An 18,491-nucleotide genomic window follows, 5' to 3' on the forward strand; every position below is an offset into this window, starting at 1 on the left:
GAGCTGAAGACTTTGAAGTTCATCAAGATAAAAGTTAGGCTCTCCAAATACAGAAGTTTCAGTTCATTACATCAACTCTAAGCCCAAAATCTTATCTAAGCGTTATCAGCTCAAAGTCCCAAATCTCATCATCTAAGCCAGGTATGGATGAGACTGGGTATGAACCATGCTGAGGCAAAACTCATCTCCATCTGTGGACTTGTAAATAGAGAAAATTAATTATCTGCTTTCAAAAATACAATGATGGGACAGGTGTGGGGTATACACTTCCACTGTAAAAAAAAAAAAAAAAAAAAAAAAAGAGATTTTGGAAGGAATTAAGAGGTTGCCCATCCCAAGCAAACCTGACATGCAGAGGGACAAATTTCACTAGATTGAAGGCCTGAGAATAACTAATCCTCTGCATCTGATGCTTTACCCTCTGGGTCCACAGCTGCCGCCTCTGGGCCTGTGAGAGGGACTCTTTCAGCCTCTAGGTTTACAAAGCAGACTGATGGGCCACTGGGCCACCCTCAGTTGCCCCATTGTCATCTGTACCGAGGGCGTCTCTGTCCTTAGAGTCATTCTTTTTTTCTGACTATAGCTGAGGAGCTCTGTCAGCCCATTCCCTGCCTATAGAATAATCTAAAAAACACGTCTCAATCGTATTTTTTATGAATTCTGAGATTTACGTCCATTGTAACGCTTCCTGTTATAAAAGTTATTCCACATTTTCTTCCAGTGCTATAGAGTTCTGTTCTTTATAACCATTACATCTTGAACGTATTCTTTTGTGCATCATTTAAAAATGAGCAAAGACTGGTTTCCCAATCAATAGTTATCTAGCATCATTGACTGTGACATATATAGTGACCTATGACATATCAGTTTTATCCAATATGGGCATACTTGATTTAATGCCACTTTGGAAGAATTAATTCTCTATGTATATCGCCCCCCTCTTCAACCTCTGAGTACCGTTGCGAGCTCTCAGCCAATGGGAGACGGTATGTACTGTGATCAGCTGTATAAAACAGTTCTCAGCTAATAATCATATGTATACCTTAGCTTTCAGCTGGGGAATGTGCTACTTAGTTTATTATGGGGTGAATATTTTCTGCAGCATACGTTATTTAAAAGATGCTATGGCCTTATTTTCATTTATTTTGTATACAGTTTGTCCAAAAATGGTTGATTAAATGAGTGGAAATAATATCAGCTCTCTTTCATATAAACAAAGTAATAGTGTTCTAATGGGTCTTAAAGTGGACATTTTGAATAGGCCGAAGTTGCTTTTCAGGATGTAATCAAGAAAGCAGAAAGTTAAGATCATCGAGAAGCTGGATACCGGTAAGTGACAACTAATATCAAGAAGCCCATCCTAAGCATCACTATGATATAGATTGACCAAACAACTGGATGAAGATACTTAGAAAAACACTATGGCAGGAGTCTCATCCTCACTTCAGAGAGTCTGAGTAGATTGCAGGTGTGGTTGCCAAGGCAGGATATCAGGAAAGCATCTCCATAGGGACTCTTATAATAGTGATTCTCCTATAGAAGTGATTCAGTTATGCTCCTTTTTCCAGTAACACAGTCCTTCCATTAGAAAGGGTATGTGTGTACTGAATTCTCGTAAGTATATATGAGTCTGTTTCAGGAATCTAAATTCTGCAGTATTAATTTGTGTCTATTCTTGCATCAATATAACAGTTTTAATTACTGTCGGTTTAGAATGTTTTAGCATATTATAGTACAAAAACATTTTCAGAAAGAGCTTGAATATTTTTTATACTTATTTTCCAGATGAACTTTAAGAAAAGCTTGATAATTTCTCTTTTTTAAAAAAAAAAATATTCTAGGAGGGTTTTCATTGGGCTTATACTGACTAGATGATTTGGGGGCAACTCTCATATTGTTTTTCCTCTCCAGGTTAATAAAATATTGAATCAGGCATTTTTATATCCTCCAGTGAATATTTTTTCATACAAGGCCTAAAGTTTTGGAGTTTATTCCTGGTTATTTTGATTGTTCTAGTTGTGGAAACATTTTTAATTTATATTTTCAAATTACATTTTGTTGGTATTTATGAAAGACAATTATTTTATTTAGCTTACATGAAGTTACTTTACTCACCTCTTGTAAGAATAGGTAGTTTTTCTTCTGAATGTTGGATTTTCTTGTTAATAATTGTGACATCTGTAATTGACAATTTTGCCTCTTTTTTCTCCCCCAGTATTGCTACCTTCTTTTTCTTACCTTATTCCACTGGCTAAGAAATTTGCCTGAAATTACCATTAATTAAAATGTTTTCAATACTTTCTCATTAAGTATATCGTATGGCTTCAGTAAATTTTCTTTATTAGTTCAAGCAAGCTGCATTCTATTTCTATTTTACTGAGTTTTATTTTTTCTCAATATTGTCAAGATGATTGTAGTCATTCTACTTTATATGGTTTATATACATTTCTTTTAAAAAAATTTATGAAGACTTTTTGTGACTTATCATATTTATGAATGTTTTAAATCATGCTGGAAAAATATTATTATTAATTTCCACATACAGTTATTAAATTGTGACTAGGGAATTATTTAATCCTATATCATTTCACATTCAATTTATAAGAAAATTTTTTTCAAACTTCCCTCTGCTAATATGGATTATACATTTCTTTCTACTTTTTCACTGTTTTGTTTTGCTTTTTATATTTCAATGTTGGGTTGTTAGGCGCATAAAGATTTATGGTGGATGCACCTTATTGGGGGGGTTTAGTCAACAAAACACAATCCATTTTACTTGGACTCTAAATATCACTCGAGTTTCTCTTTGTCAGCATTTACTTGGTATATTTTTTATCATCCCTGTATATCCAAACTTTTGTTTTAGATATACTATCTGTAAACAGCATATCATTAGATATTTTTGCTACCCGATGTAATAATCTGTCTTTTATAAGATTAACTCAACATACTGACTTTAGTTGCAATAATATGTATTTGGTATATTCTGTTTGCTATGTTTTCTTCTTCATTTATTTCCTACCTTTAGCTGGATCTGCTTAGTTTTGCCTATATCATTTTTCTATTCTGTCTAGAAGTTTGGTAACAATTTGTTCCATTATTTTCTTCTGTAGCTTGTGTGGTGTCAGTAAGCTTCCTTTCAAATTAGATAAGATCTTTAATATCCTGAGACTAACACAAACCCTCTTAACCTTCCATGTTCTGGGGAGATCATCTGATTTTTCCCCTTTTTAGTGCCTATACTACTTTCCCAGGGCTTCTTAAACAAATTCAAATACATAAAAAATATGTAACTTCATCAAGGCAAAAACAAACAAACAAACAAACAAAAAGCAAAACTTGTTTAAAAGGAAAGTTACAGTTAGAGGAAGTATCTAAAATATATTTTTGACCGTTCTTCCAATTAAGTGAGAAAAAGATAATGAAAATTTGAAAAGTTTAAAAATGGTATTAATAAGGAATTCACAGGAAAAAATAAGAAGCAATAGATATGAAAAATGCTAGTAACAAGAAAATGCTAGATTATTTTTACACATCAGGCAAGTCAGAAGTATAAGATAGATACAGTAAGTCCTTGCATTTTAATATAATAGTATGGGTCGATGTGTAGATTTTGCAAGGGAAATTTTGCACATAACCTTTGACACAACATGTTTACTTCTAGGAGTCTACTTAATAAAAATATTGACAAGTACCTCAAAAATATATTGATAATTCAATCTGTTGCTGTATTAACTTAATATTTCCTGAGGTGTTTTGTGGAACAAGTGTTGAAACTAACAAGTATAAGATGTGGAATAAAGAGTAGTAACCTCTCTAAAATTGCTCATAAAATCAAAATCTAGAAACTAACAAATTCACATGGACAGGTAATTTATCAAATATTGTATTGTACATATACAGGCATCCATTCAAGCAACTAATTTATGTGTAGTCATATGGAAATGTCTTTCAAAATACTATTAGATGTCAAAAACCCGGTTACAAAAATTTTGTATTTAAAATGAAATAATAGTCAAAACTTCAACTCATTATGAAAGTCCTTTTTATCATGATTATATTTGGAGAGAGAAGTAGGTTTGTGGGGGTTAGAAACAGAGGAGAACTGTCACATTTCATTGCAATCTATAAATATGATATTTAAACTTATATAATTTTTAAAAGACCAGCAAAGTATATATGATGATAGTATTTGTTAGCAGATTTTAAGCACACAGCTTCTAAAGTGCTTTGGGAACAAGGGGACAAGAATTGAAAGGGACCACAGAGACCACGAGTTTCAGCAATAAACTGTGTTATAAAAATAACAGAGGCATTTAGATTTAGATCATACCTTTTTTATCCAGCTAATTGTGTGAGGGACATTTGTTTTTGCAATATTTTGATTTAGCCTAAAACCGTATTTTGAAATGACTCAGTTTAAGTTATTAAATAATTTTGGAATGTATAATATATTTTCTCACCCTGTGTTTGAGCTTCCGCACTGGGTTGGGTTCATGGATAGGACAGGCTCAGGACTGGGATCAAGAATGAAGTAGGTGCCTGACCAGGCGGTGGCGCAGTGGATAGAGCGGTGGACTGGGATGCAGAAGACCCAGGTTCGAGACCCCGAGGTCGCCAGCTTGAGCGCGGGCTCATCTGGTTTAAGCAAAGCTCACCAGCTCGAGCCCAAGGTCTCTGGCTCTAGCAAGGGGTTACTCGGTCTGCTGAAGGCCCACGGTCAAGGCACATATGAGAAAGCAATCAATGAACAACTAAGGTGTCGCAATGCGCAACAAAAAACTAATGATTGATGCTTCTCATCTCACTACGTTCCTGTCTTGTTCCTATCTATCCCTCTCTCTGACTCTCTCTGTCTCTGCAAAAAAAAAAAAAAAAAATCTGGCAATCTGTGAAATACATTACTTTTCAGGGGGGAACCAAAGTGTTTTATATATTGAATGTGCGATTCTTATAAATCCAAACGAACAGCTATGTCAAAAAAGCTACATCCAAATGTCCTGCAGCTGCTCCAGTCACATCTTCCCCCAACATCAACGTGCTTGTGTCATTTCAGACCCTTCATGGTTGACAGAGCCTGCTGGCTCGTTTCTGTCCACAATCCTTCATTCACGTTCTTTCCTATCGTACAATCAACAGACTCACCTACGCCACGTAATTCTCACCCTCAGCCACTACCTGCAGCGATTTCTAAAGAAAATTCTGTGCCTTAATTTAGCAGCACTAAAAGGTACTTGCAGCTTCAGTTAAAATGATTTTCTCTTAGCGTTCTTGGTGTGTCACACACATTTTTCAAGTTTTAAAGAAAAGCAAAACAGATTTTTAAATAGAATTAATATTACTTAAATGGGATTGAATACTAACATAAGCATGAAAAACCCATAGTTGGTTGCATTTTCCTTGAGGTGTTAAGCAGGAGAAATTTTTGTCCGGGTTATTTTTGCTCTAAGCTCTGGCTGTTGCAAACCTTATAGTTTCAAGGATTGTCTAGAATTGTTAAAAATGTTAAAGATGGAAATGGCCTTAGAGACCACTAGTCTAATATTCTGATTCACAGATAGGGAACTAAGGCCCCAGAGAAATGAAACAACTAGCCTGAAATCTAACAGCTAATTGGAGGCAAAATGTGGACTAGAATATAGGATCCCTAAATATTCAAATGGCAATTTTTTTCAGCCCCACTTTCAGGCCTTTTTTTTGAGGTTTATCAGAATAAAGAAGAAATTAAAAAAGTGTGCAAAAATTTTCGCAGAAAAATTTTACTTTTGTTATCAAACCACCACATAAAGAACAGAACCTGAAACTGGAAATTTTTCTTGCTTTAAAAAAAATGTTTTCTGGAAAGAAAGGAAGCATGAATAGTGTCATGGAAATACCTATAGGACCCTGACATTTCTGTTACATGAATCGATTGCAAGGGGATTTAGCTCCTGTTTAGTCGCTGCAGGTGGAGTAGGACATCTAGCTTATCAGTGGCTGCTTCTGACAAAAGTTCCAAGTCAGAATGATGCCTATGGAACAACACATTCTCTAAGACAACGTTGCTTAGTGCTCTGAAAACAAAAATTGTAGTAGAGAGAAAATGTCTTTTCTCTTTCCCAAGGCAAGCACATTTAAATGTAATTTCTACAGATCTATGAGAATTGTATTTTGAAGGTCTTTTGACCATATATATATATATGAAGGTTATATATATATATACCCAGAATTTATATATAACCCTGATAATAGTTTCTTGCTTTACTGATTATATTCTTTTACCCTTCACAATTCTAGCATAAATAACTCAAAGAAAGTCCTGATGCAGCTTGATCAGCTAAGGAGAAAAGGTAGTCAGTCAATTCTTTCAGAAAGTGGAGAAAAACAGTTGTATTTTAAGAAAAATAAACGCTTTCACTAAAACACACTTGCAGTTGACAAAATGCTAGATGTTTAGGTGGCAATTATAGTTCTTTGATAAACTGTCAAATCTTGTCACAACACATGTTACAAACAAGGACAGATTTAGATGTCCTTTATGACAGCTTTGTGGAGGTTGAGAATGTCTGGCAGTTCATTTCAAACAAGGAACATATTTTTCTTCCCAGCAGTTATCTGCTTGTTTATTAGGAAGAGTTTCTTTGTGCCTTTAATCTTCCTCATTGGACCTGCAGTTCCAGATCATTATAGGAACATTACTTTCCCTCATTTATTGTTCATAATAATCATCCGTAATACTTGGAGAAAACCATTTCCCACAGGCCTTTGCATTGGTAGAAATGCTTCGAAGTTTGTTTTGTGATCGTTCACAATTAAAGTTAACTACTGTGTGTTTTCATGGAGCTTTTCTTTGGAAACCTGTCATTTGATACAATTAATGTGAAGATAGTGATTAAGTACATAAAGCTGAGTGAACCAAGTGGGAGAAAAGGAGAGAACGTTATGATTCAGAAATGTGACTGTACTTCTGAGTATTATGTTAGACTCATGAGGGTATTTTTGAGACACCCTTTGTAATTAAAAAAAAATTTTTCTGGTGAACTTAAAAATCAGTATGAAATAACAATCTTAGAACAACAACGAGATTACGTGTGTTAAATACAAATCACCACAATGACAGCTGAATCAATATATGGAGAGGTTCTCTAACTAGCAGATTGCATGTAAGAAAATATCTCCCTAAGATCTATGTGCAATATTTTAAAGTATTTGTAAGCAGTTTTTGATCGTGGATCTTTCCTTTCTCGTATAAAATATTAGCTTCATGAAGTTACTGAAAAGATACTCATGTAATTATATTTTGACAAAATGCAAGCTCCGTTTATGCTAGTCAAACCTATTTTAAAGACTTTTTTTTCTTCAGTTGTGACTATTGATTTGATCATCATGATAACATAAAGACTCACTGTTCATTCATATTAAGCAAAAATTGAGTGTAGTATGGTTTGGATGGGGTAATGATTCTCGAACTGCAAGGGCATCAGAATCACCAGGAGGGAGGGTTAGAATATACAGTGTGTCCGTAAAGTCATGGTGCACTTTTGACCGGCCACAGGAAAGCAACAAAAGACAATAGAAATGTGAAGTCTGCACCAAATGAAAGGAAAACCCTCCCAGTTTCTGTAGGATGATGTGGCAGCATGTGCGCATGCGCAGATGATGATGTAACACCGTGTATACAGTGGAGCAGCCCACAGCCATGCCAGTTGAGATGTGGATGGTACAGAGGAAAGTTCAGTGTGTTCTGTGGCTTGCTAAATTTGAATCCGTGACCAAAGTGCAACGTGAATATTGGCGCGTTTATAACGAAGCGCCACTACATAGGAATAACATTACTCGGTGGGATAAGCAGTTGAAGGAAACCGGCAGTTTGGTGGAGAAACCCCGTTCTGGTAGGCCATCAGTCAGTGATGATTCTGTAGAGGCTATACGGGATAGCTACCTAAGGAGCCCTAAAAAATCTGTGCATGAGCCCACATCGAACTGCACTGAATAGGTATGAAACTGGGAGGGTTTTCCTTTTATTTGGTGCAGATTTCACATTTCTATCATCTTTTGTTGCTTTCCTGTGACCGGTCAAAAGTGCACCATGACTTGATGGACACACTGTAGATTCCTGAGCCTCACACCCTGCGTTACTGAGCAGTAGATCTGAGGAGCCCCAGAGTTTGTGTGTCCCTCATGACATCAAGTAATGCTGATGATGCCGTCTGGCGACCACTTTTGAGAACCAATGGTTTATATCAATATATATTTTGCCATTTTGGAAGATGAAAGGTATAGTTGATTTATTTTGCTTCTAGATATTTCATTGTCCCTTGTAAGGTGGCATATTTTACTTTGCTTCTATATCTTTTCATATTCTTCTTTTCTATGTATTAATATTGTTTTCAAATCTCACATCATCCTTCAGGAACTACATAAACATACACATACACACTTCAACTTAAAATACCTGTATTATCTTCCAGAACTATTTGGACAAATACCTGAATTATGAACTTTTGTTACTTTGGAGGTTTTAAAAGTCCATTAGACATTTGAGTATCTAAAAACCAATTTCTATTTATCAGACCACTAAGAACAAAATGAAAACTAAGAGTTTCTCCTATTTATAATTGATTCTTCTTCCTTGAGTAACTTGCAGAATTCAGCATTGACAAAAGTCTTTTTTGTCATTCTCTGAAAACTGCTCGGCTATTCATGATGATATTGAGCATTGTACAGAATAAATATTTGCCAGTTTGATTTGATGTTGCCCGTTGGAAAGAAACATTGTATATCAGTTTATAAAAAACAAACAAACAAACAAACATAAGTTAAAACAGGGGTTGGGAACCTATGGCTCACGAGCCAGATGTGGCTCTTTTGATGGCTGCATCTGGCTCGCAGACAAATCTTTAATAAAAAAAATAATAATGTTAAAAATATAAAACATTCTCATGTATTATAATCCATTCATTTCCTACTGCTCATGTTCTTGGTTGCAGGTGGCTGGAGCCAATCACAGCTGTCCTCCGGGACAACAAATTTTTATTGGATAATGCATAACATACACGGGTCGTTGTATGGCTCTCACGGAATTACATTTTAAAATATGTGGCGTTCATGGCTCTCTCAGCCAAAAAGTTTCCCGACCCCTGAGTTAAAACAAAGAATTTCTCTATTCAAATATGTGTTAGAACGAGTAGAACCTTACAGCTTTCACATTGTTTTTCCTCAGGGGTATCTTAGCTATTCTTGTCCCTTCATACTTCCACATAAATTTTAGAATCAGCTTTCAAGTTTCACAAACATTTTTGTTAAGTTATATTTATAAATCAATTTAGGGAAAATTATGATATGACATTATAACACTATTGGGTTTTCTAGTCCCTGAACATGCTATTTCCATTCTGTTGCTCTTTAAAATGACAAGAAGGTTTTATAATTCTTTTTGTAGAAATCTTTTTTTAGATATACTTCATAGATTTCTTTTATATTCTCAAGTACTTTATTTTTATATGGTTTGAATGGTGTCTGTTGAAAACTGTATTTTCTATTACATAGAAATATATTTGATATTCTATATATTGTGTCCATTCTTAAAATTTATTTGTGAATTTACAAAGTTTCTGTGCAAGCCATGTATCATCTGGAAATGGATGGCAAGCACAGTTCTTACTCTATGTGATTTTAAAAGTTCTTTCTATTATTAATTTGCTGAAAGTTTTATTTTTTTAATCATGGAAAGGACATGAATTATGTCGTGTTTTATTTTTTCCTGCATCTTTGGAGATTATAATATAGTTATTCTTGTTTCACCTCTTAATATGATAAATTACAATAATTTCTAATGGTAAACAGACCTTACATTCACAGATAAGACCAATTCAATCATGATACATTATCTTCTTTATATATTACTTAATTTAGTTAGCTAATAATTTATGTAGAATTTTTTCATGGATTTTTATGAAAGAATTTGACCCATAATTCTCTTATCTTTACTTATTAGGTTAAAAAAACAAGATGAGGAATGAGTTGAAGAGCATTTCATAATTTCATTTTTTCTATCGTATAAAAGAATTGAATACGGTAGAACAGCAAGTGGAATTGAGCCAGGAGATTTTTGAGTACTTAAACCACTTTTTCTAATGCTTATCAGTCACATTCAGGTTATAGGTTATATTCAATTTTTTTGTCAGTTTTGTCACTTATTCTCTTTACAAAAATTTCTATTTCATCTAAATTTTCAAATTTACTGACTAAACGCTTTTTCATAATATCCTCAGGGTTTTTTTTTTTTTGTGTGTGTGTGTGTGTGTGTGTGTGTGTGTGTGTGTATTTTTCTGAAGCTGGAAAAGGGGAGGCAGACAGACTTCCGCATGCGCCCGACCGGGATCCACCCGGCACACCCACCAGGGGGCGATGCTCTGCCCATCTGGGGTGTTGCTCTACCGCAATTAGAGCCATTCTAGTGCCTGAGGCAGAGGCCATAGAGCCATCCTCAGCGCCCGGGCCATCTTCGCTCCAATGGAGCCTTGGCTGCGGGAGGGGAAAAGAGAGACAGAGGAAGGAGAGGGGGAGGGGTGGAGAAGCAGATGGGCGCTTCTCCTGTGTGCCCTGGCCCGGAATCGAACCCGGGACTCCTGCACGCCAGGCCAACACTCTACCACTGAGCCAACTGGCCAGGGCCATATCCTCAGGTTTTATTTTTAGTATCTGCAATGTCTTTAATATGATGCCCTTTGTCGTTTCTGGTATTATATTTTTATAACTTTTTTTTTTAAAATCAATTTTACCAGCAGCTACTAATTTAATCAGTCTTTTCCAACAACATAATGTTTGAAGTTGTTGCTGCACCCCCCACTGGGGCTGCTTGTTTTAAAGTTTTGTTGACTTTACATTATTTTTATTATTTCCTTTCATCCCTTCTTTGTGTTTATTCTGCTATTCTTTTTTTATTGCTTAAAACATATGCTTAGCTTATTATTTATTAACATTTCGAGCTATAGAATTTCTTCTAAGTACTGTTTTAACAGAAGAATAATCTGTAAGATTTTTAAAGTATTTCTGTTGGTGTTCAAGTTTCCAACTTGATGGCGATTTCTTTTTTGTTCTTGTTGTGTTAGTTTATTTCTTAATTAACAAACATATAAGAAATTTTTAGCTATCTTGTTTTTGGTTTCTAGCTTAATCATGTGATAGTCAGAAAACAAGCTCTCTGTGACTGAAGTCCTTTGAAATTTGCTGAAACGTTTTTTATGGTCCTAAGTGGTCAACCTTTCATAAATATTCCATGTATGCTAAAAATATATGTATCCTGGAGTGGTTAGGTGCTATATACATACACACAGGAGATCTGCTTTGTTTGTAATGCTATTTATATCTTCTATATCTTTAATGATTTTTTGTCCATTTTATCAAATATTGAGAGAAATACATTAAAATTTCCACAGTGATAGTATGTATCTATCTCTCCTTATAAGTCTCTCTTTCATATTTCATTATATTTGGAGGCTTATTGTGTTCTATGCATATACTATATTATTTTATAAAAGGGATTTCAGCATCCTTGCATTTTGGTATTTGCAGGAGTGGGTGTGTGAAGGGGTGTCCTGAAATCAATTCCCAGTGGGTATCAAAGGATGACCGTAATGCATTTTGCCTTAAACCCTATTTTGTCTAATAATAATATAGTTATATTATCTTTTATATAGTATTTGGTTTTCCCTTTTAGTCTTAACCTTATTTTCCTTTTATTAGTTTATTTTCCTTTTAGCTAATATATTAGATGCATTGTTTACAAATGCCATTTAACTTCATTTATCCACTTTTGTTATACATTAGCCATCATCTTCCTTCCTTCCTTCCTTCCTTCCTTCCTTCCTTCCTTCCTTCCTTCCTTCCTTCCTCCCTCCCTCCCTCCCTCCCTCCTTCCCTCTCTCCCTCCCTCCCTCCCTCCCTTCTTCCCTCCCTTCCTCCCTTCTTTCCTTTTTTCCTTCCTTTCTTCCTCCCTCCTTCCTTCTCTCCCTCCCTTCCTTCTTCTCTTCGTTCATTCTTTTCTTTATGATTCAGAGTTAGTGTTATATGTTGAGGTCTGGAATTGTTTAATTATGTACTCAAGGTTCATTTGGCTTCTTCAATCTGTGGATTGGGGTTTTCATCAGTTGTAGGAAAAAAATCTCATGAATTATCCCTTCAAATAGTGCCTCTGTCAGATTCTCTCTCCTCCTACTGAAACTCTAATGAAACTTAAAATATATTTCTCATTCTATTTTCCATGAACCTTCATTTCATAGTTTCTTTTTTAAAATAATGTTTTTTTACTCAGAAACATTGATACGCAAAGACACATGCAGTCCCATGTTCACTGCAGCATTGTTCACAGTGGCCAGGACATGGAAACAACCAAAAAGCCCTTCAATAGATGACTGGATAAAGAAGATGTGGCACATATACACTATGGAATACTACTCAGCCATAAGAATGATGACATCGGATCATTTATAGCAAAATGGTGGGATCTTTATAACATTATACGAAGTGAAATAAGTAAATCAGAAAAAACCAAGAACTGCATTATTCCATACGTAGGTGGGACATAAAAGTGAGACTAAGAGACATTGATAAGAGTGTGGTGGTTATGGGGGGAGGGAGGAGAGGGAAAGGGAAAGGGAAAGGGGGAGGGGGAGGGGTACAAAGAAAACTAGATAGAAGGTGACAGAGGACAATCTGACTTTGGGTGATGGGTATGCAACATAATTGAATGACAAGATAACCTGGACATGTTATCTTTGAATATATGTATCCTGATTTATTGATGTCACCCCATTAAAAAAATAAAATTATAATAAAAAAAATGTTTTTTATGTTGCATTTTTCTGACCTACCTTCCAGCTTCCTTCACCCTCTTTTCACCTGAATCTATTGCATTATAAAAATAGTTGATTGAGGCGTTTTAAATACTTGTTTTGTTTTTTGTTTTTTTTTTGTATTTTTCTGAAGCTGGAAACAGGGAGAGACAGTCAGACAGACTCCCGCATGCGCCCGACCGGGATCCACCCCGCACGCCCACCAGGGGCGACGCTCTGCCCACCAGGGGGCGATGCTCTGCCCCTCCTGGGCGTTGCTCTGCACGACCAGAGCCACTCTAGCGCCTGGGGCAGCGGCCAAGGAGCCATCCCCAGCGCCTGGGTCATCTTTGCTCCAATGGAGCCTTGGCTGCGGGAGGGGAAGAGAGAGACAGAGAGGAAGGAGAGGGGGGCGTGGAGAAGCCAATGAGCGCTTCTCCTATGTGCCCTGGCCGGGAATCGAACCCTGGTCTCCCGCATGCCAGGCTGACGCTCTACCGCTGAGCCAACCGGCCAGGGCCTAAATACTTGTTCTTTAGAGCACTCTAAGGTTTACAACAAAATTGAGAGGAAGGTAGAGAGTCTCTTCATGTAGCCTTACCCCCTTATATGCATAGCCTCCCTTAACATCATTCATCCCTTACCAACATCATTCATCACAATGGTACTTTTTTTTTTTTTTTAAACCAGAGATTAAATACATTGATATCTAAATTATCCAAAGTCCATAGCTTCCTTAAGTTTCTCTCTTGGTGTAGTACATTCCACGGGTTGGGACAAATATATAATGACACATACCCATCATTATAGTATCACACAGGCTGCTTTCTCTGCCCTATAAATCCTCTGTGCTCTGCCTCGTCGTGTCTCCTCCTCTCTCTAACCCCTGGCAACCTCTGATCTTTTTATTGTCTCCACGGTTTTGCCTTTTCCAGAATGTCCTATTGTTGGAACCACAGGGCTTGTAGCCCTTTCAGATGGACTTCTTTCACTTACAATATGCATTTCAGGCTCCTTCATGTCTTTTCATGGCTCGAGAGCTCATTTCTTTTTAGCATTCAATAATACTCCCTTGTCTGGATGTGCCACAGTTTATGTATTTAGTCACCTACTGAAGGACATCTTGGTTGCTCCCAAGCTTTGGCAATTGTAAAGAAAGCTGTTATAAACATCTGTGTGCAGATTTTTGTGTGGACATAAATTTTCGCCTCCTTTGGGTGAAAACCAAGGAGTGTGATGTCTGGATCATATGGGAAGAGTATGTTTAGCTTTGTCAGAAACCTCCAAACTGTCTTCCAAAGTGTCTGTGCCATTTTGTACTTCCACCAGCAACGCAGGAAAGTTGCCGTTAGTCCTTCCCATCACTGTATTTGGTGCTGTCTCTGTTCTAGATTTAGGCCATTCTATTAGGGGTGGATATGCGTTGAGTTTTTAATTTTAGTTCCTTTAGTTTTCATTTGAAGGCATTTTGTTTAGGTCCTTTTCAATTCTCCTGAGGCAATTTGTGGAGTCCATTGTTCTCTGAAGATATCTTCAAATGTGTTCATTTCTCAAACGATTTTTTTAAAACACAGCATCATCGCTGTTTTATAAGATATATCTGGCGAGTCCAGTGTCTGAAGTTTTGGGAGTCTGTATCTGTTGTCTGTTTTTCTTGCTCACGTTGAGTTTTTCTTTTGTGTTTGCTGATGTTTATGTGCCCTCACAGCATATGGAATTTTATTTGAGGAAATTCTTTGAAGCTTAGAATGTAAGGTTTTGTTTTTCTTCCGAGAGAATTTGCTTCTGACTCCTATATGGAATGGCTGCTGGTCCTTAAACCACAAACAGCGCTCAGGTTTCCCTGGACCAGCCAGGTGATAGGGTCCTAGATTGCAGAACTAGGCAAGGGTAGTCTGAGGTCATGAGTCAGGGATCCCTCCCTATTATGGGCTGTGCAGCCAGGTTTACTTCCGGTTCACCATTAGTATTCTGAAGATAGAGAGAGAGCTTTGAGGTTCCAATTTGCTAAGTAGGATGTCTCCTACGAGACTCCTTACTGGGGGCAGGCCCTGAGCCTTCCTTTCCCTTGCCCCTGACCCATGAAGTCTATAAAACTGAAACCCAAGATAATTACCGCTAGTTTTAGCTTTTGTGTCGAGAATCTAGGATGAGCTCACAGCCCCTCCCTGAGGGCGGAATGGTGGCCGCAGCAAGCAGCAATTGCTGTGGGCAGAGAACACCTGTCCCTGGGGAGAAGTCATGTCAGGAGGAAGAGGGGGGATGGAGGCTGTGCGTGGCGGCTGGGGAAGAGCCCAGAGTGGGCGAAGCTGCAGGATCTTGTGTCAGGAACAGAAACGAACAGTTTGACATTCTGAGACAGGGTGTACTTTTTGAACTAGCTAGTGTAAGCTTCTGCCGTTATAGTCATATTTACAGTTCCAATCTGGCTCTCCCATGTCAACTAGGACCTTTGAAATCAAGGTCATACTTATTTGCATCTATGATGAACTCAAGGTCAATAATAAGGGAGACTAAGTACCCATAATGAGTCAGTTATTCCATATACGACCTTCTAGTAGTTTGTCTTTAAAAAATATTCTTTGTGAATATTATTCACTTTAGCAGTTTACTTCACCAGCAGTCACTTTTTGTGTAAATACATTCTGCTTCCTATCCTTATATGTTAATTCACTTCTTATCAATTCAATTCATGAGCTCTCCTTTCAAATAAACTACAATGAAAAACAAGAAACAGCTTATTAGTGTCAATCTGTTTTCTTCCTTTTGTAAGCATAAGAAAAGAGGTTTTGCCCGTGGCTAAATGAATTTATGACAATCAGCTATTATATTATTTCATGAAAATTATATATATTTTTCAAGCACTATTTTATTTTCACTAACCGTGGGGGGGGGGGGGGTTCTGCTCTTTGTTTGTGACCTAGAAACGTGATTAATGGTGCGTCCAAGTAGGAGGAGTACAGTGGAAACAGCCGATGTCTTATTTTCTGTAAGGTTAATCCACCCGCACAGGGGCAGTTTGATGTTACGGATTTGCACACACACACTGATGTCGGGAGGCCTGGGTTTGAATTCTGGCTCAACAGCTTACTATGTGAGCAACTTCGGACAAATTACTTAATATATTTTTGCCAATGTTCCCCCCCTCACCCCCCACCCCCGGTATAAAATGGATGACAAGAATAGTACTACCGCCCTCTGAGGTTTGTGAGGATTTAATAATTAGAACAGATATATTATATGTATACCACATGTACCTTATAAACATTAGCTGTTCATGTATACAGGATACCAGGAGGTGTGGAAATGTTTGCAAAGCGGCAGCAGAGTCTTGTTTGCAAGTAAACCTGCTTCGGGAGCTCTTTCCCCCTGGAAGAGCAGTGAGTGTGGTCAACGGGCAAGTTACTGCAGTGGCCCTTTCTCTCCTAGGCCGCTAGAGGGAGCAGTGATGAGAGGGTCACATGTTAAGGTATTTCTGCCCCAAAGAGTGCGCGTTTCCATTTGACTCCTTGAACTAAAGTGAGCCTGTACCCAAAGACTCCCACATCAGGTCCAGTGAGGGCTGGGAACGAACTGGCATCTGGCATCCCTGAGCCCACAGGCTCTCTCCACGTATAAGTATAGAACGAAGTCCTTAAAGAACAGTTTAATCATCAGGGCATGTGGAAAACGACCAGTTAACCACAAGAGGATGGGTTTTTGATTTTCTTAATTCATTTTATAGGGATTAAGCATATTTTTACAACAGATCATGAAATCTTTTGAATATGTCAATGTTTAATTCTTATGACTAATCAGTCTCCATTTTAGTATATTTTATAACGATAAATGGTGATTGGAAAAAATATATTCCCATTCTGAGATTCTTTGATAATAGGCTATTTCCCCCAGCAAAACATTGCTGAAACATTTGGAACAAGGAAATATACGCCTCACTGATAATATCTCCAGAGAAGGAAATTCCACAGATCCTTTTGATGATTTGCTCTTTTCAAAAAATAGAACTCATTTGTGGAATTCTCTTAAGTCTACTCTCCTGAAGTTTCATCTCTGTCTTGCTTATTTATTCCTCAATAAAGATGGAGAGCACGCCCTGGCCGGTTGGCTCAGGGGGAGAGCGTCGGCCTAGCGTGCGGAGGACCCGGGTTCGATTCCCGGCCAGGGCACACAGGAGAAGCGCCCTGGTGGGCGTGCCGGGTGGATCCCGGTCGGGCGCATGCGGGAGTCTGTCTGACTGTCTCTCCCTGTTTCCAGCTTCAGAAAAATGAAAAAAAAAAAAAAAGATGGAGAGCACTTGATACCACCCTCTTTATATACTCGAGCACCATTATTTAAAAATTCCTTTGCTGACTCATCTCATTTTGTCCAGGCCTTCATTATAGGTTCTATTTTTAAAACCTTGGATTATTTTTTACTGTTCTCCATATCTCTCTCTTACATCTTTGAACCTAAACAATTTGTGCTCCTGTGGGTCCGCCCAGTATTATACTGGCTGTGTCACCTCACACTCCCAATGCTTACCTACTATTTTTACACCCCAGTATCACACCTCACACTTGCTTTTTAAAGAACAGTAGATGCATTTCAATGGAGGTGATACCATTATCTCTGGGCATTGATTTGTGTCACAGGAAAACTAAGGCCATTTGAAAACAAGTATCCTCCCTTCGCACAAAAGAGTAGATATTGATTGTAAAAAATTTTTCTGATTACAAAAGTTCTGAGAACAACACTCTATTCCAGAGCCACTGGGGGTTGATTATGGTTTATTATACATTGATGGTAAAACGAACAAACAAACAAAAACAACAGGGGGTGTAAAGAGTACAGAAAGAATGCATTTTTAGCAATTAATTGAATTATATGATTTTTTAAAAAGCCAATGTCTCTGAAATAAACAAGTAGGTCTTGTGTTGAATTGTTAGATTTCACCATTGTTATGCTTTTAATTGTTCCACTTTGAACATGGATTGTAGACCTAGTGTTTATGTTTGACGTCTGCATCTGTCATTAGTCTAGTTAAATAAAATTGGGATAATTATGTTATGAAGCTGGAACCAGAATTGGCAAGGTAACACAGTGAAATTTAAGATTCCCTTGCTTGCTGTATTAGCTATCAGATTATTTCTTGACTGTATGATTAATAGAAAAAGTATATGGCCCCGATTTTTTCTTATTATAACTCTGTTTGCATGATAGGTTATGATGTTACTTTGTTTAGTGACAAATTTTTATTTGCTTCTTTCATTTGTCCTCCTGTCTTGAAAGAGCTTTTACCACTATTTTTTAAAACAATGCAATCAGAGAAGACTTTCTTTAAATCCTTTTTTCCCTAGTCACACTCTCATTTTGCTGATGAAATCTTTGTTTCTCTTTGAAAGGTTTAGATTATGGCCAACCATTTATAGCATATTCATAATTTATTTCTGACTCAAAATAAAAATGAGACCAACATTTAGTGAAACTTCACACTTGAAAGATTCCGTATGTTTAGATGTGCTCAGATTATTATTTATTCCGTATAAAGTTACAAATCACTGAGATGCAGTTTATGTGTAAGCACTGTACAAGATGTCATGAATATTTAGTGTTTTGTTTCTATTTCAAAGTCTGTGAAGTTTCATAAATCAGCACTGTTTTTGCTTGGTTGCTGCATAGCTGTGATTTCTGTGCCGT

Source organism: Saccopteryx bilineata, chromosome 7 (genome assembly GCF_036850765.1).
Source record: "Saccopteryx bilineata isolate mSacBil1 chromosome 7, mSacBil1_pri_phased_curated, whole genome shotgun sequence".
NCBI lineage: Eukaryota > Metazoa > Chordata > Mammalia > Chiroptera > Emballonuridae > Saccopteryx > Saccopteryx bilineata.